Source organism: Podarcis erhardii (genome assembly GCF_964252035.2).
Source record: "Podarcis erhardii genome assembly, chromosome: 15".
Lineage (NCBI taxonomy): Eukaryota > Metazoa > Chordata > Lepidosauria > Squamata > Lacertidae > Podarcis > Podarcis erhardii.
Genome location: NC_138505.1, coordinates 10,113,451 through 10,134,505, shown reverse-complemented (window position 1 = coordinate 10,134,505; position 21,055 = coordinate 10,113,451). Strand labels below are relative to the sequence as shown.

Sequence of the window (21,055 nt, the reverse complement as noted above, 5' to 3'; positions counted from 1 at the left end):
CTAGCCAGCTCTCCCTGCAGCTGTGTTTTCAGCTGTGTTTTGTCCAACAAGACTTCCATGGGCATGTGCAAAGTGCAGTGCAAAAAGAGTCAGGTGGCTTCATCCATTTCAGTGTCTGCCCATCTTGTTTTTCCAGTCTTAAGTGCTGTTTTCCTCATCAGTTTGTGATTATTACTTAAAGGGGGGGGGAGATCTCATGAGAATTAATCAGCATTTTAGCAGGCATTTTTCATGATTCTAAGGGGAAAAAAACTATTTCCTAATCTACTGCTTCCAATCCAGGTCCCCTAATATAGTCCATTTGGGTACATGGTTTTTGCAATTATATGCATTTCGATGCGCATTTTATCCTGATGTATGCATTTTGATGAACGTCACTGGGCTGGAAAAGCTCATTGCGAAATGCAGAGGTGCAGGGAATTTTGAAAGATCTTAAAGTTTCATCTACTGGTTTCAGAAAGAGCGAATGATGGAGGTTTGCCTTTAAATGCAAACTGACTCAAATTCCTTCTGCATGACTGGCAGATCGAGATCTGGGAGATGGGGCACAGCCAATCGAGGGGCTGGAGCAGATGACTTTAGTCAGCTACACGCTTCCCTTGTGAGGACGGACAGATGGATCCGTCCATTTCTTTTTCTCATTTTATCCATCTCAATTTTGGTTCTCCTCGTTCCTGCAGCAACTTGCCAATTTTCTTTTCTTAAAATCCTCATGAAAATTTAACAGCAGTTTAGTCCACTACATACAAACATTTTTGTGACTTCTAAGAAACACATTTTTAATGAAGTTTTGATATTTCAGCAAAGCAATTTCTCCTACTATAACACATCTCTTTCTGTCATTTGAAACAACACACTCATTTTTAGGCACTGATCTCTGCATTTTTCTGAACATTGGTCGGAGAGCTGGAGTGCAAAATTGAGCCAAGTGTGGATTTGGAAGGACGGATGTGGTTTGCTTCTCATGTTGTTTCAGAAAGTGGTAAAGGTAAAGGGACCCCTGACCGTTAAGTCCAGTCGTGGACGACTCTGGGGTTGTGGAGCTCATCTCGCTTTACTGACTGAGGGAGCTGGTGTTTGTCCGCAGACAGTTTTTCCGGGTCACGTGGCCAGCATGACTAAGCCGCTTCTGGCGAAACCAGAGCAGTGCACGGAAATGCCGCTTAGCTTCCCACCGGAGCGGTACCTATTCATCTACTTGCACTTGACATGCTTTCAATCTGCTAGGAGCAGGGACCGAACAACGGGAGCTCATCCTGTTGTGGGGATTCGAACCACTGACCTTCTGATCAGCAAGCCCTAGGCTCTGTGGAATCGAATGAGACGAGGAATAACAGCGAAATGTTCTGTACAATGTTTAGGGAGAACATGAAACACCCTTACTGCTGAATGAATTTGCGTGCATGTAGTGGATGGAACATAGAATTCCACTGCTTCCACTATAAAGGTAAAGGTAAAGGGACACCTGCCAGTAGTGATGTATGGAAGTGAGAGCTGGACCATAAAGAAGGCTGATCGCCGAAGAATTGATGCTTTTGAATTATGGTGCTGGAGGAGACTCTTGAGAGTCCCATGGACTGCAAGAAGATCAAACCTATCCATTCTGAAGGAAATCAGCCCTGAGGGCTCACTGGAAGGACAGATCCTGAAGCTGAGGCTCCAATACTTTGGCCACCTCATGAGAAGAGAAGACTCCCTGGAAAAGACCCTGATGTTGGGAAAGATGGAGGGCACAAGGAGAAGGGGACGGCAGAGGGCGAGATGGTTGGACAGTGTTCTCGAAGCTACCAGCATGAGTTTGACCAAACTGCGGGAGGCAGTGGAAGACAGGAGTGCCTGGCGTGCTCTGGTCCAGGGGGTCCCGAAGAGTCGGTGTGGTAAACCTACTGCCCCCAACCACTCGCCCCTCCCTCACCTGTCTTTGCTCTCCGGCCAGACCAGGCTTCTTGAGCGAGGTTGGCAGGCAGGGTTTACATTTACAGAAACACATAACAAACTAGAACCGGTAAGGCTGCCACCACTCCCTTTGGTCCGGGGAAATCCGAGCCACAACCCAGGGAGAAAGTTGTGCCCAATTATTGTTAGTTATCCCCACTCCACAAGTTGTATCCACAAACTTACAGACAGAAATTATACGGTAGAGCGTAACCAAGCGTAAGGCTAGGAATTAGCTTTCCCCCGGAAAGGCACACAAACCAAACAGTTTCTTCTTTAAAAATTTATTTTAAAAGAACATAAGAAAACATGCTAAAACAGCAGGCACTTCTTTGGTAAGTTACAAGCAAGGAAAACAAGAACATTGTAAAATCTAACTGGCTTACATACTCACAACTAAGAGACAGAAAGAATGGTTAAAGTCCTTCCAAAGTCCGCATTCAAAGTCTTTTCCGAATCGCCATCACAAAGGGTGAAAGGACAGCTGCTAGTTGGAACATCAGCAGCCGGGCGGATTGCAGAGCACGCTTTCTCAGCCATTTCCAAGATCTTTTATCCCCAATTTGCAGGTAGCGTCGGAACCCCCAAACCAATCATAACTCCTGATTATTTTTCAAATTCTCCAATGACTGGTCAGCATCCTAATCAATCTGACTCCTGGCAGCTGGTCTCATAAAAAAAACAGAACTTAAATCAAAGGGGTTCCTCCCTTCCTTGGCGTCTATGCAGATACACATTCTCAGGCAATTAAGGCAGATAATATCATTGAGAGAATGCACATATCTTCGGACCCAGGTGTCAAAGCTTTCATTAAATCAAGGGTTTCCTTTCCCATAGTAAATCCCTCACACCCTGGGAGCCTGTTAGTCTGAGGTTAAAGGGACAGAACTTATTTCCCATGCTCCTTGTGGCTTGTTGACTACCCACAAGGCCTCACTCCTGTTGCTTGACCAAGGAACAGAGACTCACTTTACTACAGTCGGACACGACTAAATGACTAAACAACAACAATTGGACCCCTGACCATTAGGTACAGTCACTGATCTCGCTTTATTGGCCGAGGGAGCCGGTGTACAGCAAGCATGACTAAGCCGCTTCTGGTGAACCAGAGCAGCGCCGTTTACCATCCCGCCGGAGCAGTACCTATTTATCTCCTTGCCCTTTGACGTGCTTTCAAACTGCTAGGTTGGCAGGAGCAGGGACCGAGCAGGAGCTCACCCCGTCGGGGGACTCGCCGACCTTCTACCGCAACAGATAGGTAGCCGTGTTGGTCTGCCATAGTCAAAACAAAACAAATTCCTTCCAGTAGCACCTTAAAGACCAACTGAGTCAGTTCTTGGTATGAGCTTTCGTGTGCATGCACACTTCTTCAGTGTGTATCTGAAGAAGTGTGCATGCACACGAAAGCTCATACCAAGAACTGACTCAGTTGGTCTTTAAGGTGCTACTGGAAGGAATTTGTTTTGTTTCTTCTACCGCAAGTCCTAGGTACTGAGGTTTACCCACAGCACCACCTACGTCCCTATATACAAAAGACCTAGATTTGTTTTAAACTGTTTTTTGCACCAGCAATATTCCCCCCAGAGGGAGGTGCACCGTTCCTGGAGGTACTGCAATACCAGGTCGATGCATGGAGTGGACGGAGCAAGCCCCTATTCCATCTCCCAGCTCCAAAAATCCATTTAATATATAGTCCTCAAATAGAGGACATATCAGATATTAAACTGATAAGAACAGATACTACACTTGATCTTAGCCAAAAGGCCGAGAAGCGATACCCAAGTCAACAAAAATTAAGCGGGTCTTCTTTCCCGCTGCCCTTTGAGCTGTCGGCGAGCACCTGGTTCTGCAAAGAGCTCACCACCCCCACGGAATCAGCACCGTTTCCAGTTCTACAAAACTTGCTCTGGCAACGTTTCTGCTTCTGTTGCCCGAGGCACCAGCCTTTTGATGGGCAGTTTCATCTCCAAAATAGTGGATTCTGTTGAGTTTATCCATTTCTTGGCCGTCTGTCAGGTTAGCTCGACGGCCATTGGTGTGATATTTGCATAAACCCACCCCCTTTTGGCCGTCGCGTTCTGCGTAATTGTTAACTCACTGCTTGCCAGCAGAGGTCCCAAACGTTTGAATTTGACAGCTCCTTGTTCCTTTTAAGCGGAATACTCGTGCTCCCTTTAACATTCATGCACATTAGGAAGGAAAAATGCTTTTTTTTAAAAAAAAGAGAGAAGAATCAGCATTGCATGAGGGCATTCAGCATTTGTTTTCCAGAGGCACTTTGGCTGTCCCCTGTTGGAAGCAGGAATCTGGGTTAGAGGCATTTCTCTGCTTGGATCAGGCAAACCACCTTGACTGATGTGCAGCAGTGTGTGGCTGCACACAGGGTCCATCTAAAACGCATTAAAACACATGATTTCCCCCCAGAGAATCCTGGGAGCTGTAGTTTGTTAAGGGTGCTGGGAAATGGAGCTCTGTGAGGTATAAACTGCAGCGGGAAACCCCCCCCCCCATCATTCAGTTTGTACAAACTTGACACACACACACACTACATACGCTACGCTTCTGTTATAAATTCATAGAAAATCAACCAAGGGAGCCCTCGGATTTCTCCGTTAACAAAACTACACTTCTCATGATTCTTTGCAGGAAAGGGAAGACGATGTTATTCAAATATATGGTGCCCAATGCTTTTTTTGCCCATAAGAGATGCAAATCAGATGTGGCAAGCAGCTGAGCCTCCTCGCCAGACATCAGAGCACATAAAAGGAAATGATGAGGAAGAGCTTCTCTGGCTTAGTTTCTGTCTGCCAGGCGTCCATTAAAAGGCAGAGGAGCAGGTCCAGTTGAAACAAGATGGCAACAGCTCCGACTGGAGGGCAAGTTGCTGCAGCATTAGACAAAAACAAACAGGTCTGTGTCTGTTGGGATGGGCCAAGGAGGCCCTAAGGTGTGGCTGGCGTAGGAGGATGAGAGGGAGAGGGTGGCTGGGAGAATATTTTCCCCAGGCAGTCTGCAGGTGTAAACAGGGCTGGCCCAAGACAATTTGCCACCTGAGGTGGATCCCCAAAATGACAGCCCCCTTCCCCACCAGCGAAGAAGGGGTTAGGGAAGATCTGCCTCAGGAGCAAGCAGGGAGGAAAGATCAACGTCAGGATCTGCTGCCCTGGTGGTACCCGCCGCCAGAGGCAGTCGCTGCCCCTTGCCTCATGAGTGGGCCGGCCCTGCAGACCCTCCAAGTGTCCCTATTTGCCAGAGACAGTCCTGGATTTATAGAAGCCGTCCCGGTTTCTGATTTGATTCCAGAATGTCCCGCTTCTCCTTAGCACATCCCTATTTTCATCAGAGAAAGATTGGAGGCTATGGAGCTATGTGAACACCGAGCCAAGGAGATAAGTAACTATACAACCTTTAGAAGACATCTGGTTTCTCACTTTTTAATGTTTAATTCTGTTTTTATATATGTTAGAAGCCACCCAGAGTGGCTGGGGCAACCCAGTCAGATGGGCAGGGTATGAATAATAAAATTATTATTATTATTATTATTATTATTATTATTATTATTATTATTATTATTATGGAATAGGACAGGCTTCCTCAACCTCGGCCCTCCTGATGTTTTTGGCCTACAACTCCCATGATCCCTAGCTAGCAGGACCAGTGGTCAGGGAGGATGGGAATTGTAGTCTCAAAACATCTGGAGGGCCGATGTTGAGGAAGCCTGGAATAGGATGTCCTATTTTCATCAGAGAAATGTTGGAGGGTATGGCGTTCAAAGCAGGATAGGAGTAACTATGGGAAAGTGCTAGAATAATAGTAATAAGAATAAGAATATATTATTTATACCCCGCCCATCTGGCTGGGTTTCCCCAGTCACTCTGGGCGGCTCCCAACCGAATATTAAAACACAATATAGCATTAAACATTAAAACCTTCCCTAAACAGGACTATTAGTTCTGTGTTCTGCTGCTCTGAAGGCTGAATCCGTAGATGTAAGAACATGCAGGTGGACCAACCTGTCTCTTTTGATCCTCTAAGTTTCTCCCACCCCTCGGGCTTCAGTTCAGTTCTCCAAGAGTGACAGTAGCTAAATATAAGAACCTAGGAAGAGCCTGCAGGAATCAGGCCAAGGGCCCATCTAGTCCAGTATCCTGTTTTCACAGTGGCCAAGCCACTTCTGGGAAACCCACAAGCAAAACTCCAATTGTGCTCAATATGGTCAGCATCACCTGGCATCACCAACTCTGTCATGACCTGCAAAAAGCAGCACGGAGGCCCTCCCCGTACATATTCCACCAGTGTTCTTGTTATTTCAGGCTTACAAATAAAATCAAAAGTCTTTGAACATTGTAGTGCCCTGGCAGTTGCCACACAAAGTTTCTGGAAGAAGAATAAACAGGGAGAGCTGATGATTGGAGGCGGTTGGAGGATGGATAGCGGTTAACAGATTGAGGTTGAATCCTGACAAGACAGAAGTACTGTTCTTGGGGGACAGGGAGCGGGCGGGTGGGGGGGATTCCCTGGTCCTGAATGGGGTAACTGTGCCCCCTGAAGGACCAGGTGTGCAGCCTGGGAGTCATTTTGGACTCACAGCTGCCCATGGAGGCGCAGGTTAACTCTGTGTCCAGGGCAGCTGTTTACCAGCTCCATCTGGTACGCAGGATGAGACCCTACCTGCCCGCAGACTGTCTCGCCAGAGTGGTGCATGCTCTGGTTATCTCCCGCTTGGACTACTGCAACGCGCTCTACGTGGGGCTACCTTTGAAGGTGACCCGGAAACTGCAACTAATCCAGAATGCGGCAGCTAGACTGGTGACTGGGAGTGGCCGCCGAGAACACATAACACTGGTCCTGAGAGACCTACATTGGCTCCCAGTATGTTTCTGAGCACAATTCAAAGTGTTGGTGCTGACCTTTCAAGCCCTAAACGGCCTCGGTCCAGTATACCTGAAGCAGCATCTCCACCTCCATCGTTCAGCTCAGACACTGAGATCCAGTGCTGAGGGCCTTCTGGCGGTTCCCTCATTGCAAGAAGTGAGGCTACAGGGAACCAGACAGAGGGTCTTCTCGGTAGTGGTGCCCACCCTGTGGAACACCTTCCCTTCAGATGTGAAGGAAACAAGCAGCTATCCTATCTTTAAAAGACATCTGAAGGCAGTCCTGTTCAGGGAAGTTTTAAATATTTAACACTGTCTTGTTTTTAACACTTGATTGGGAGCCGCCCAGAGTGGCTGGGGAAACTCAGCCAGATGGGCGGGGTATAAATAATAAATTATGATGATGTTGATGATGATCTGGGACCTGGGATAGCTCAGTTGGAAGAGGGTCGTGGCTTGGAGCCCCACTTTGAGCAAAAGATTCCTGCATTGCAGGGGGTTGGACTAGATGTTCCTCAAGTTCCCTTCCAACTTTACAGTTCTATGGTCTATGTGTCCATGAAATTCAGAAGCATTGCTACCCAGGACCGCAGAAGCAGAGCATAGCCGTCACAGCTAGTTCTCTGTCCAAGTTGGTGGCTGTCCCTGCCTCCTTTGGGCAGGAGTTCCATGGTCAAACCATCCTAAAATCTCCCAGCGTTCAGAAGATACTGATGTTATAAATAGGAAATTGGGAACTGCTAAATATGTGATATGATGAAATCCAGATTGGAGGGTGTCAAGGAAGTCTTTTAGCAATGTAAATACACCAAGGAATAAGAAGGAAAAAATTCTTCTTTTGTTTTGTGTGTTTTTACTGTTGTTAAGTTTTTATGTTGTGTCAAATGTCATGTTTTTCCTTTGTGTTTTTGTCTGTGTTTTATAAGAGAAAACTAATAAATTGGGGGGGGGGATATAAATCTGCCAGCGTTCACCTGCAGTGGATGACTGTGAGTTCCAATGCTAGGAGAGAGGCAGAAAAGTTTTTAATCTGCACTGGAAGCTGCCTTGGGCTCCATGAGATCGTTTGTCCGGCGAGCTCTGCATTGTCCACACTGGAGCTCTCCAGGGTCTTAGGAAAGGAGTCTTCCTCCAGCTTCCAAATTAGGGAACAGGCTCACTACCAAAATGATTACGGTTTTAAATGACAATTTAAGGTTATATTCTAGTGATCAAGATTTAATGTATATTTTTAACTGCTGTTATATCTGAATGTATTCCAATGTATTCCTGTTGTGTTTTATGATTTTTCCGATATTGTAAGTGAGCCGGAACTGGTCTGTGACCGGAATAATAAAATTCATTCTCCAGCCCAACGTAGAGATGCCCGGGATTGCATACAAAGCAGATGCTTTGCCAATGAGCTATGGTCCTTCTTCTGCAGCCACCTCCTCTTTTTGGGGATCCTTCCTAGGTCAGATTCCTTATTGGTTCTGCTTGGCGCGCGCACACACACACACACACACACACACACAGTCTCTCTCTCTTAAGGGTTTGGGCTTGCTTGGAATGGATGCTTTGCTTGGCTGGAAGACAGAGAAACAGAGAGAGAGAGAGAGAGAGAGAGAGAGAGAGAGAGAGAGAGAGAGAGAGAAAGAAAGAAAGAAAGAAAGAAAACTCTATGGGGCTGTGGTCAGCTCAGCCCCCCAAAAATATGTGAAGATGGGCCTGAGCCCCCCACAATCTTGAGGGCCCAGACCGGTCCCTGCAGGTCCTCCCCGTAGTAGTAGAGGGCCCTGTAGGGCCTTGCGGCCTCCTCCTATAAATTGTTATTAAAGTTTTCACAACACAATAAAATTATATCTAGAACAAAGGAAGACTTCCTCCCGCCGCGTGTGATGTTACACATGTGTGTCGTACATGTGACATCATGTGCATTCAACAAGCTCCGCCCCCGCATGCTGCACAGAACTCAGCGCCTCTGGATAGAGGGATGTGTGAGTGTGAAAAAGCTAGCCTATTGCACAAATATAAAAACCTCCCACTTTTGTCTCTGGCCCCTCCCGCCGCTGGCAAGTGGCGCTCGGAAGGTTGTGGAGAAGTGAATGCAGCCCTCCAGCTGCAAAAAAAGAGGTACCGGTGTTTCCCTGATCTATAGCGGCTCAGCTTTACAAAGTACAGAGAGTCTCCTTGGAAGTCCTAGTAATTGCTTTGCGGTTTCCTTACAATCAAGCAATAAATTGTGCAATGGATTAAGAAAACAGGTCCCTGCCCCACTAAGCTTACAATCACAGGATCAAAGCCAACACAGCGGTGATTGTGTGGATGCAATCAGCACATGCTTTTTTTGGCAGCACGAGGGAAACGGAGCAAGGCAGCTGTTGCTTTTTGAGACACCACCACTGGCCAAGGGTTCGAGAAAAGGCACAGACAACATCAGAAAATCAGAGGATAGCCTTCCTGCTCTAGAAAGGGGAAAAGACTTCAAAGGTTTTAGACTAGGCTTGGGGACAAATTAGATGGTTGTATTTCGTGGCCTGCTGATTTGGGACAAGGACCCCCATGGTTTGTGGATGAGATTATTTATGTACTGTGGTACCTCGGGTTACATACACTTCAGGTTACATACGCGTCAGGTTACAGACTCCGCTAACCCAGAAATAGTACCTCAGGTTAAGAACTTTGCTTCAGGATGAGAACAGAAATCGTGCTCCGGCAGCACAGCGGCAGCAGGAGGCCCCATTTGCTAAAATGGTGCTTCAGGTTAAGAACAGTTTCAGGTCAAGAACAGACCTCCAGAACGAATTAAGTTCTTAACCCGAGGTACCACTGTACTTATTAAATTTATAGCCTACTTCCCCCACCCCAAGAAACTCAAGGTGGCACATATAAATCTATCCCCCCTCCCCATTTTATCCTCAGAACAACCCTGTGAGGTAGGTTAGCATACCCTCCAACATTTCTCTGATGAAAATAGGGACATCCTATTCCATAATAATAATATTAATTGTATTATTCATACCCCGCCCATCTGACTGGGTTGCCCCAGCTACTCTGGGTGGCTTCCAACATATATAAAAACATAATGAAACATTTTTAAAAAAAAACTGCCCTGTACAGGGCTGCCTTCAGATGTCTTCTAAAAGTCAGGTAGTTGTCATCTGATAGTTGTCATCCTTGACATCTGATGGGATGTCAAGGATAGTTGTCAGATAGTTGTCATCCTTGACATCTGATGGGAGGGCGTTCCACGGGGCGGGCGCCACTACCAAGAAGGCCCTCTGTCTAGTTCCCTGTAACTTCACTTCTCGCAGTGAGGGAACTGCCAGAAGGCCCTCAGAGATGGACCTCAGTGTCCAGGCTGGATGATAGGGGTGGAGACGCTCCTTCAGGTATACTGGACCGAAGCCGTTTAGGGCTTTAAAGGTCAGCACCAACACTTTGAATTTGAAATGTAGGTCTTTCAAGACCAGTGCTATATGGGCAGGTAGGGTCTCAGCCTGCGTACCAGAGGAAGCTGTTAGACATCTGCCCTGGACACAGAATTGACATGCGCCTCTATAGACAGCTCTGAGTCCAAAATGACTCCCAGGCTGCACACCTGGTCCTTCAGGGGCACAGTTACCCCATTCTGGGCAAGGGAGTCCCCCACACCAGCCCGCCCCCTGTCCCCCCAAAACAGTCCTCCTGTCTTGTCAGGATTCAGCCTCAATCCATCCTCCAGCCGCCTCCAGGCACTCACACAGGACCTTCACTGCCTTCACTGGTTCTGATTTTAAAAAGAGGTAGAGCTGGGTATCATCTGCATACTGATGAACACCCAGCCCAAACCCCCTTACAATCTCTCCCGGTGGCTTCATATAGATGTTAAAAAGCATGGGGGAGAGGACAGAACCCTGAGGCACCCCACAAGTGAGAGCCCAGGGGGTCTGAACACTCATCCCCCAACACCACTCGCCCCAGTGAGAATCCCACAAGCAGGACCTGAGGGGAACAGCAAATCTCCCCTTCTGTATTTTCAAGAAAATTATATTCAGAAGCATTACTGCCTCTGGCCGTGGAGGTGGATATAGTCAGAGAGTTTATCAGCCATCAGTAGCCTCGGCCTCTGCTAATCTGCCTCCGTTAATCCACTTTCAAAGCCATTCCAAGTTGGAAGCCATCCCTTTCTCCTGTGACAGGGAGTTCCGTAGGGTAATTAGAAAAAATTAAAAGAAGCAGTAAAAGACATTCAACTTCTGCTGTGTCGCCTCTTAAGAGTTCATCCACACTTCCTTACGTCCCATTTCTCTTCACGCCCCCCCCCCCGCCCCTGTTTCCTGGGCGAAACCGGCTCTTTAGTGCTCAGTTTGGATTTTCTCCAGGCTGATGTTCTCCAAGCTAAGAGTGGGTTTTCCCTGCGAAAGGAGTGCAGCAAGGGGGAAACAGCTCAAATTCATGCCCTTACTATACGCAGTGTAAATACAGTGCTACCTCAGGTTACATACGCTTCAGGTTACAGACTCCGCTAACCCAGAAATAGTGCTTCAGGTTAAGAACTTTGCTTCAGGATGAGAACAGAAATTGGGCTCTGGCGGCGCAGCAGCAGCGGGAGGCCCCATTAGCTAAAGTGGTGCTTCAGGTTAAGAACAGTTTCAGGTTAAATACAGACCTCCGGAATGAATTAAGTACTTAACCTGAGGTACCACTGTAAGAACTTCCTTTTATGTGCCACAGCTGTGAGCCCAAAATGTGAGCTCCTACTTGCTTTTTCTCTCAAGCTCAAAACCCCCAGATGCTCTCTTGTACTATTTCAGACATGTGGTTTATATACAGTACTTATGTATCTGATTGCGTTGTACATTTATGATATATATATATATATATCTTAGAATTCTAAAAAATAAAAATTAAAAAAACCAGATGTGGTGACTTTCTTCGCTAGGGGAAGAAATTCAAGAGCAGCTCTCTCTCCCATGTGGGAAAGACGGAATCCAGTCCTGTCACGACCCCATCTCCTTCCATGCCCTGTCCCCCACTCTCTGCGACAACCCCTGCCCCAACTCACCTGTTTGTCTGCCACAGATGTGAGACAGAGGATCCCTGGCTCAGTCTTGATGCTTCCAGAACCCAGTTCCCTTGCGTGGCTCCCCAGGATCCTGAAACACCTGAGAGCAACTGGCTGGTGGATCTGGCAAGCATCAGTGGGAGGGATCCCGTCCGCCTGGCTCAACAGGAAAATCCGCTTCTGATGAAACCTGGTTTCCCCCGTTTTGGATCTGCAATTCCTCTGGGAATTCGGGCCTGGGTGTCGCAAGCACTTTCTTTGACGCGCCCAGAGTTGTGGAAGCAGGAGCTCTGCCTCGCCGCAGGGCCACACAGACCTGCTCATTCCAAGTCTTAGGCAGAGAAAAAATCCCAAATGTTCAGGGCAGAGGCCTACTTTTAAATTAAAAGCTGAGGCAAACTGCAAGGCTGTAAACTTGGCCGTGGAACTGTAGGGTCTTCCTGACTCACCAGGGATAGACTGGTCTCCCTCCTTGGATTTCCAGTTCTCTCTAGTGGGAATTTTATAAAGGAAAGTGCATAGGTGGAATTCTGCCCACTTGCACTGTCGGGAAGAATACAGTTTAGGAACTTTGAAAGGTAGCGGTTCTCGTGAGAGGTGACACAGCAGGAGTTTTTAAAATGATGTACAGCATAGAAAAAGTGGCTACCGAAAAGCGTTTCTCCCTCTCTCATAACACTAGAATTTGGGGACATGCAATGAAGATTCAGGACACATAAAAGGAAGTTCTTATTTACACTGCGTACAGTTAGACTTCGGAACTCCCTCCCACAGGAGGCCATGATGGCTGCCAACTCGGGTGACATTGAAAGGGAATTAGAGAAACCAGTGAAGGCAGTGAACATCCTGTACAAGTGCCTGGAGGCAGTTGGAGGATGGATAGCGGCTAATGGATTGAGGTTGAATCCTGACAAGACAGAAGTACTGTTTGGGGGGCCAGGGGGCGGGCTGGTGTGGAGGACTCCCTGGTCCTGAATGGGGTAACTGTGCCCCTGAAGGACCAGGTGCGCAGCCTGGGAGTCATTCTGGACTCACAGCTGTCCATGGAGGCGCAGGTCAATTCTGCATCCAGGGCAGCTGTCTACCAACTCCACCTGGTACGCAGGCTGAGACCCTACCTGCCCGCGGACTGTCTCGCCAGAGTGGTGCATGCTCTGGTTATCTCCCGCTTGGACTACTGCAATGCGCTCTATGTGGGGCTACCTTTGAAGGTGACCCAGAAACTACAAATAATCCCGAATGCGGCAGCTAGACTGGTGACTGGGAGCGGCTACCGAGACCATATAACACCGGTCTTGAAAGACCTACACTGGCTCCCGGTATGTTTCCAAGCACAATTCAAAGTGTTGGTGTTAACCTTTAAAGCCCTAAATGGCCTCGATCCAGTATACCTAAAGGAGCGTCTCCACCTTCACCGTCCAGCCTGGACACTGAGGTCCAGCGCTGAGGGCCTTCTGGCGGTTCCCTCACTGCAAGAAGCCAAGTTACAGGGAACCAGGCAGAGGGCCTTCTCGGTGGTGGCACCTGCCCTGTGGAACGCCCTCCCACCAGATGTCAAAGAAAAAAATAATTACCAGACTTTTAGAAGACATCTGAAGGCAGCCCAGTTTAGGGAAGCTTTTAATGTTTAATAGGTTATTGTATTTTAGTGTTTTGTTGGAAGCTGCCCAGAGTGGCTGGGAGGACCAGCCAGATGGGCGGGGTATAAATAATAAATTATTATTATTATTATTATTATTATTATTATTATTATTACTTATGGAGGAGAGTGGCCTATTGATGGCTACTGGCCATGGTGGCTGTGCTCTGCCTGCACGGTCAGAGGCGGCAATGCTTCCAAATACTGGTTGCCTGAAGCCACAGGAGGGGAGAGAGCTCTTGTGTTCGAATTCTGCTTGTGGGTTTCTCACAGGTATCCGGCTGTGAGAATAGGAGGCTTGACTCTGTTCGAATGGCGGTTCCGTATCACAACTAGGATTGTCCTCAGGACAAGAACGAATGTCCTTTTCGGACAATTTGAAGAAATATTATGGTATGGCGAACTCGTGAGCAGGATTTGAGCTATGAGCAACAGAAGTAATTTGATTATATACTATTGCGGTTATGAATTGATAGGTAGAAGGTAGGGTGCAGCAGAAGGAGAGAAACAACAACTCTGTGGAAAAAGAGGCGGGAAGCCGACAAAAATGAGAGAAAAGGTGAAACTGTATTTTGATTCTGTATGTTGAAAATGTTGAAACTTAATAAAATATAATCGGAAGGAAAAGATTGTCCTCGGGATCATTTGATGCTGTTGCTCTCATTTTGAAAAGGTATCTATCCATATTCTGCAAATATATATACTACACTGAAATGTTTAAACATTTCTTTGCTTGTCCTTCAGTCTTCCTATCACGCTTGCCATCTTTTCCTGCCTCACCCCTTGAGACTTCCAGAATGTTCTTAACTGTTTTTACTGTGGTTTTTTAACTGTTTTAGAATACCCACAGGCTATGTAGGGATGGATGGAGCTGTCCACATCAGCCCTCTCCATTTATTTACTTGCAGTACTCAAATGCCACTTATCAGGTGGAGCTCATAGAGCAGTTTGCAGAAGATTATAACAACAAAAGGCATCAGTTGTTTTTTGTTTTAAGTTATGAAAGAATGGAAAAGACAACTTATTTGTTAGGGGGAAAGCTTTTAATGCTTCTTTGCCACTTGTCCTTCAAATATCCCTGTGGAGGCAGTTGGTGGCAGGGGGAAAGGAAGGGGGCACATTTCTGCCGCAATTTGTGATTTGAACTTTTTTAAAAAAATAAATAAATACAAATACTCTTGAACATTTGGCAGGAAAGGGATCTCAGGGTTTCATGGCAGTTCGTTGGATGAAAATGTCATCCCAGTGTATGACAAGTGTGAAAAAGGCAAAGTCTGTTCCTTTGGGGGGGGCAGGGAATTGAAAATAAAACTGCCACTTTGCCATAAAGATATAGAGAAGCTTTTTAAGGTCTAATGTTTTATTATGTTTTTATATATGTTGGAAGCTGCCCAGAGTGGCTGGGGCAACACAGTCAGATGAGCAGGGTACAAATAATGTTGTTGTTGTTGTTGTTGTTGTTGTTGTTGTTGTTGTATCTGTGGTACACCCATACTTGGAATGCTGTGTACAGCTCTGGTTGCCTATCTTAAAGAACGATGTACATTTCTAATTTGTTTTTAAATATATGGAGATATTACTGCAAAGTGCTTTGATCTTTCTCATAGCGGTAAATAAACATGTTATCAATCAAGCAACAAAGCAGTCAATAAATTAAACAAATGAAGTAATAATAATAATAATAATAATAATAATAATAATAATAATTTTTTATTTATACCCCGCCCTCCCCAGCCAAGGCCGAGCTCAGAGCGGCTTACAAGCAAAGTAAAGAAATTTGCTGATGAATCTTCATGAGGATACAGCTGTTATAGCTTTCTACTGTATTTTTCGCTCCATAAGACGCACCTGACCATAAGGCGCACCTAGTTTTTAGAGGGGGGATGCAAGAAAAGAAATCCTTCTCTCTCCTCGGGGAAAAGCCCCCAAGAGCCGCACACACGTTCTGCGTGGCTCTTTAAAGGGAGCGCGGCTCTTGGGGGCTTTTGCAGGAGGTGGGGGAAGTGAGAGAGCCACGCTCTGTCACTTCCCCCACCTCCAGCAAAAGCCACGGATAGCCGCGCGAAGCCTCCGCAGGGCAGCAGGATGAAGGCTCCCTGTGCCCTGCGGAGGCTTTGCCTGGCTAAGCCAGAAGCTAGAACAGCAAGAGGGAATTGCTGGGCAGCGCTCCCTCTCACTGTTCTGTCTTCTGTCTTAGCCGCGCAGCCTGCATTCGCTCCATAAGATGCGCACACATTTCCCCTTACTTTTTATGAGGGAAAAAGTGTGTCTTATAGAGCGAAAAATACGGTATAGATCTCACAACATTGCTACAAGATGTGGAGAACTGAATTTAGGAGTGTAAAAATGAGAAACCAGGTGAGTTTAAGTGACTTTTCCATCCCTATTGTGCACTAGACAGTCCTTTGGTTGACGCTGAAAACTCTTCTTGACTTCTGAGGGACTACTGGAGTGTAAAGTGCTCATTTGACATCATTTGGCATCATCCTAGGGTGGGAACCCCTGAGGGTGAGGGTCCTCAAGCTCCACCCTCTGCGGCACAGAAATCCTGTCCACAGCTGTCTTTGGGTGGGCTTGAACCACCAACCTTCTGGTTAACAGCCCGGCGCACTGACCCACCAACACTCCTCGGTTCAAGATTTTTCTCCAGGACCATGAGATCTAGAAACTTGGCGATGAGCGTTTTTGCTAACATATCTGGAAGCCAGATTCAGTTCCACCTTCCAGCTGCGAAACATTCAAAGGAACCCAAGAAAGGGAACGAAGGAAGAGTCGGCGCCATGGATTAAAAAGCTCTGGGCTTGTGAAAAGGCAATGAAGTACATGTAGCAATCGTCGTGGTTCTCATCGGACAGGTTTTTTTGCCGCCACAAAAAGAGGGTGTGGGAAAGCAGGCAAGGTGTGTCAGGAGGCCTGGAGGTGAGATTCACGACGGCTGCAGCATAATTACACCTGTAATTATGCCTTACAACCTTGATGGCAGAAAGTGAGAAGGAATTAAAGAACCTTTTAATGAGGGTGAAAGAGGAGAGCGCAAAATATGGTCTGAAGCTCAACATCAAAAAAACGAAGATCATGGCCACTGGGCCCATCACCTCCTGGCAAATAGAAGGGGAAGAAATGGAGGCAGTGAGAGATTTTACTTTCTTGGGCTCCATGATCACTGCAGATAGTGACAGCAGCCACAAAATTAAAAGACGCCTGCTCCTTGGGAGAAAGGCAATGGCAAACCTAGACAGCGTCTTAAAAAGCAGAGACATCACCTTGCCAACAAAGGTCCGTATAGTAAAAGCTATGGTTTCCCCAGTAGTGATGTATGGAAGTGAGAGCTGGACCATAAAGAAGGCTGATTGCCAAAGAATTGATGCTTTTGAATTATGGTGTTGGAGGAGACTCTTGAGAGTCCCATGGACTGCAAGAAGATCAAACCTCTCCATTCTGAAGGAAATCAGCCCTGAGTGCCCACTGGAAGGACAGATCGTGTAGCTGAGGCTCCAGTACTTTGGCCACCTCATGAGAAGAGAAGACTCCCTGGCAAAGACCCTGATGTTGGGAAAGATGGAGGACACAAGGAGAAGGGGACGACAGAGGACGAGATGGTTGGACAGTGTTCTCGAAGCTGCGAACATGAGTTTGAGCAAACTGCGGGAGGCAGTGGAAGACAGGAGTGCCTGGCGTGCTCTGGTCCATAGGGTCACGAAGAGGTGGACACGACTAAACAATAACAACAACACAACTTGTATACAGTGAGATTACGCAAACACCCCCCACTCAGGTCTGTAGGGATGATCGCGGAGTGGGGAGTGGGGTCTGGAGGGAGCACACTCCCCACCCGCAGGCAGCCACAGTCTGCCTGCACGCGTGACCTTGGGGGGCGGGGCACCCCCCCTCACAGACAAGCCACAGCTGTCTGAACATTGTACCCTGTCTAACATTTTGCGATCTCAGTAGTCTGCAGTGTCCTGTCTGTGATCTTTGTCTCTGAGACCTTTTGTCTCCTTCGTCATACACTGTGCAAGCGGAAAATGACGCTGTGGAAACAGGTGCCAAAATAACTTTGTAGCACCCCACGATCTCGGGACCGGAAGATGTGTAAAGGTCCCAGCCCCAAATGTATCTGCCTGGTTTGCATATTTGTCTCAATAAAAGGAGGCTCCACAGGGCTGGCCGGCAGCTTGCATGCAGCTCACCTGCATTATTGACTCCTGCCTCATGTCCATCACTTCACAGCTCTCTTAGTCTCAATTCCCCTCGTTTACTGACACACACACCAAACCCGAAAGTCAGTTGCCCTGTTGTTATCTTTTCATTCAGCAGCCTAACAGCCCACGGATAGAAGCTGTGAGGCCACCGTGCGCGAGCGGCGGCCTGTACGGAGTGCACATGTGTAGCATCCCGTATGGTCACCAAGCGTGCGCACTCCGTATGAGATGCCACACATGCGCAGTCCGTACAGACGTCGCATGTGCGTCACCGGGCAGTTCGCCCTGCCCCTTGGCGTCCCGGCCCGGGTGCCGGAGAGGGTTTCTCCGCCACTGACTAGGTGGCACTGGGAATTAGTCGTGTCTGGGCAGAGTGAAGAGTTTTGGGTGCTTCCAGAATAAGGAGTTTGATATTGCAAGCCCGTGTTTGGATCTCTCTATTTTCCCCCCCTGTGTGCACAGGTGATGCATCAGCTTCTGCACCTCTTTTCTATGTTGTGGTAAGTGATGGGTTAATGTATAAGCTAAAGAAGCTGTAGCTTAGGGCCCCACTCTCTTGGGGTCCCCAAAAAATTTAAAGGAAAAAAAACCCTGGATGTCCATTTCCAAAATATAAGATAAAAAGCAAATAAAATAAAACCTACATACAGCAACAGTGTTTTGTGTTGTGTAGGCTTCTGTGATGTAAGTAATGGCCCCCGCCTGCTAGCCTGCTCCCTAAAATATCACTGGTTTGCTCCTTTCTATATATAGGGTGCCTGCATTCTGCATGGACTCGTTAGATGGCAACATGTGCAAATGGCTTTATATACCTATTAGTTCCATAAATTACCATACAGTGGTACCTCAGGTTAAGTACTTAATTCGTTCTGGAGGTCCATTCTTAACCTGAAACTGTTCTTAACCTGAAGCACCACTTTAGCTAATGGGGCCTCCCGCTGCTGCTGTGCCGCCGGAGCACGATTTGTCTTCTCATCCTGAAGCAAAGTTCTTAACCTGAGGTATTATTTCTGGGTTAGCGGAGTCTGTAACCTGAAGCGTATGTAACCCGAGGTACCACTGTATAGCATATTCAACACAAAAAACCGCGACTATTTGTTGTTGACAAAGGACAGCTGGACATAGAAAGGGCCCCATTACTTTCAGTAGCTAAGGGCCCCAATTAACCTAAATCCGGCCCTGGTTGTGGTGGATATTGGTTCCCACCACTTGCCATCCACACCCGGGGGTCCGAGTTTGCACCACTCATTTAAAGCCCCACAATTACCAGCTGCTTGCCTGGTTAGAGGCAGTGCTGATAACGCCCAGGTTGCACGTTTGGCCCCTGTATGGGGCAGCTGCATATTCCTGCATTGCAGGGGACTAGAAAATGATCCACAGGGTCCCTTCGAACAGATTCCACGATTCCCTCTTTAAGCAGTCATGGTTTCCTGCAAAGGATTCTGGAACCTGGGAAGGATGTGGATTGCTATTAGGAGACCTAACGTTCCCAGAGTGCTTCAATAATCAATCCCTCTTCCCAGGGAACTCTGGGAGCATGGAAATCTGCATTGCTTGTTGAAATTAGGGTTATAATTAGGGTTGCAATGCACCCCTAATTATTATTCCTGGATAATTATAAGTTGATCACAAAGGTGTAATAATAATACATAATAATTTACTGTATTATTTATACCCCGCCTATCTGTCTGGGTTTCCCCCGCCACTCTGGGCGGCTCCCAACAGAATACTAAAAATACAGTGGTGCCTCTAGATGCTAATGAGATCTGTTCCGGAGCCCTGTTTGCATCCTGAAGTGAACACAACCCGCGTCTGCGCGTCTGCACATGCGCAGGTCACAATTCATCACTTCTGCGCATGTACGTGACCTCATTTTGAGCATCTGCGCATGCGCAAGCGGTGAAACCTGGAAGTAACTATTGCTTCCGGGTCGCCGCGGAGCGCAACCCAAAAACGCTCGCCCTAAAGCAACTTTAACCCGAGGTATGACTGTACATTAAAACATCAGTCATTAAAAACTTCCCTAAACAGGGCTGCCTTCAGATGTTTTTCGAAAAGCCAGATAGTTATTCATCTCCTTGACATCTGACAGGAGGGTGTTCCACAGGGTGGGCGCCACTACCGAGAAGGCCCTCTGCCTGGTTCCCTGCAACCTCACTTCTCGCAGGGAGGGAACTATCAGAAGGCCCTCGGCTGAAAGATGGGAGTGGAGACGCTCCTTCAGGTATACAGGGCCGAGGCCATTTAGGGCTTTAAAGTTCAGCACCAACACCTTAAATTGTGCTCAGGACCTTGCATTTCTGAATCTGACACCGCACTACTGTCCCCAAACCATCAGATAGCTCCCAGTTTGTGGGTTGGGGGGGGGATTATGAGTTACCGGCATTTATGAGTTACTGGTCTCTACAGCCACAGCAGGTGCTGTGATTCCCTAGCAGTTTCACTTCACCCCTAGAGGCATACTCCACAGACCCTCCAAGTGTCCTTATTTTCCAGGGACACTCCTTGATTTACAGAAGCCGTCCCAGTTTCTGATTTGATCCCGGAATGTCCCGCTTCTCCTTAGGACGTCCCTATTTTCATCAGAGGGTATGGAGTTATGTGACCCCCCCCCCCAAGCCAAGGAGATAAGTAACTATACAACCTTTAGAAGACATCTGAAGGCAGCCTTGCATAGGGAAGGCTTTTTAAAAATGTCTAATGTTATATTATGTTTTTTATATGCTGGTAGCCGCACAGAGTGTCTGGGGCAACCTAGTCAGATGGGTGGGGTATACAGTAAATAAATAAAAAAATTATTATTATTATTGAATAAAGGTAAAGGGACCCCTGACCATTAGGTCCAGTCGTGACCGACTCTGGGGTTGCGGCGCTCATCTCACTTTATTGGCCAAGGGAGCCAGCGTACAGCTTCCAGGTTATGTGGCCAGCATGACTAAGCTGCTTTGGCCAACCAGAGCAGCGCACGGAAACGCCGTTTACCTTCCCGCCAGAGCGGTACCTATTTATCTACTTGCACTTCGTGCTTTCGAACTGCTAGGTTGGCAGGAGCAGGGACCGAGCAATGGGAGCTCACCCCGTCGCGGGGATTCGAACCCCTGATCTTCTGATCAGCAAGTCCTAGGCTCTGTGGTTTAACCCACAGCGCCACCCGTGTCCCTTATTATTATTGAATAGGATGTCTCTATTTTCATCAGAGAAATGTTGGAGGGTATGGGGTTCAAAGCAGGATCAGAGTAACTATGGGAAAGTGCTATAATTATTATTATTATTATACCCCGCCCATCTGGCTGGATTTCCCCAACCTCTCTGGGCAGCTACCAACTGAATATTAAAACACAATACAGCATTAAACATTAAAAACATTAGCAGAGGCTGA

General features: G+C 47.3%; 1 protein-coding gene across 1 annotated transcript in view; it reads right to left on the bottom strand.

The window, feature by feature from the left end:
- GBA1 (glucosylceramidase beta 1) overlaps positions 1 to 11,994 on the bottom strand; it is a 28,811-nt gene extending 16,817 nt beyond the window's left edge. Inside the window, exon 1 of the mRNA XM_081841072.1 lies at positions 11,836 to 11,994. The gene's annotated coding sequence lies outside the window, so the exon portion shown is untranslated. The remainder of the gene's footprint in view (positions 1 to 11,835) is intronic.
- Between the last annotated feature and the right edge of the window lie 9,061 nt (positions 11,995 to 21,055).